Raw genomic sequence first — 1991 nt, forward strand, 5'->3', positions numbered from 1 at the left:
TACGATGTCTGGATTAGGTCCTGGATTGAGTGTCGGCTTCACATGTGATTTATGATGGTGCGATGGCTCCAGTTTCAGGATGGATGCTGCATTTTGCTCTGACATATATGCACTCACATAGACATATTTTTCACACATAACAGCAGGACTTTTAATTTTGAAATGTAGTATTGAGGTTGCTGGAACAACTGCCTTATTCAATTACTCTTAGACAAAAGAAAAGGTTAATTACCTTAAAGCCTTGCATCAAAATGAATAATGCAAACCGACGCATGTTGAGGGGGCGGGGCCGGACCTCAAAGTTATGCTTCACGCCAAAAATTTCCAAACGCTACAACTTTCACGTTGAAAAACAGAATTGCACCAAATTTGGCAGGAGTCATCCCTGTCCCATGCCCGACGATACCCTGAGGTCAAATTTGGACGTAATCAAAGCCCCGCTCCCTCAGAACAGGAAGTGACTTTTTTTGCTTGGAATGCTCCCTCCCTGACACTCTTGACCCAATCAGGATGATCCTGAGTTAGAAGGCAGATAACAAGTTGGTCTGACTTGCTTTGAAGCGCAAAGCGTTTCCGCTGGAGGATGTGGGCGTGGCGGCGTGGCGAATTCAGAAGTGACGCCGTGACAATATGTTTGGCTCTAAATTCCAAAGATTTGATCCGAGGTTCATCAAAATCACTACGATCGATCATTGCCCGCCCCTTGAACAGGAAGCCATGATAACTGTGCAATAGCCTCTATAGCGCCCCCTAGAATATTTTAAAACCTCAGCCCCAAGCCATTTTTAGACCGATAATTCTGAAGCTCGGTGAACATGTGTATCTTCTCGGGACCTATGAAAAAGTCTCTTGGAGCTCCGGTCCAAAACCAACAGGAAGTCGGCCATTTTGGGTCAAAGGTTAATTTTTGGGCGTTTTTAACGGCGAATTTTAACGAACTCCTCCTAGGGATTTTGAAGGATTGACTTAAAACTTGGTTAATAGGCCTTTAAGACATTGGAGAGTAAAAGTTATCAAAAGCTTTCCGTTTCGTTTTTCTAAAGGGGCGTGGCCAGGCCTCAAAGTTGAGCTTCACGCCATAAATTTCCAAACGTTATAACTTTCAACTTGAAAAACAGATTTGCACCAAATTAGGCACGACTCATCCCTGTCCCATGCACGACGATACCCTGAGGTCATATTGTGACGTCATCAAAGCCCCGCCCCCTCACAACAGGAAGTGACTTTTTTGGCTTGGAATGCTCCTTCTTTGACACCCTGGACATAATCAGGATGATCCTGTGTTAGAAGACAGATAAGATGGTCTGACTTGATTTAAACAACAAAACAGTTATAGCTGGAGAATGTGGGCGTGGCGCCATGGCGAATTAAAAAGTGACGTCGTTGCAATACGTTTGGCTCTAAATTGCACAGATTTGAGCCCAGATGAACCAAAATCACTATGATTGATCATTATCCACCTTTGAACAGGGTTCCATGATAAGTGGCCAAGAGCCTCCACAGCGCCACCTACATTCTTCTTACAGTTATATCACAGTGATACAACATCGGATCTGAACCAGATTTTTGGTGCGTCATTACTGAAAACTGATGGACATTTTAGTTGTGTTGTTTAATATTTGACTCAAGTGCGCCCCCTACATTATTCAAACTGTTTTGTCTCAGTGATATATCAGCCGATCTGCACCAAATTTATGGTGTATTATTATTTAGGCCTGGTGGACACAGTAGAATGTTTTTTTTTTAATTTTGACTCTACAGCGCCCCTACAATATACTAACAGTTATATCTCAGTGATATATCATCCGATCTGCACCAGATTTTTGTGGCATAATGTGTGACCATGTCTACACACATTGTTATTGTTGTTTCAAATTTGACTCAAGTGCGCCCCCTACATTATTCAAACTGTTATATCTCAGTGATATATCATCCGATGTGGACCAGATTTTTGGTGCTTGACTAGTGAGCACTTAAACACACAATGGTAT

Source organism: Nematolebias whitei, chromosome 16, assembly GCF_014905685.2.
Source record: "Nematolebias whitei isolate Nwh7 chromosome 16, NemWhi1, whole genome shotgun sequence".
In the NCBI taxonomy this organism is placed as follows: Eukaryota; Metazoa; Chordata; class Actinopteri; order Cyprinodontiformes; family Rivulidae; genus Nematolebias; species Nematolebias whitei.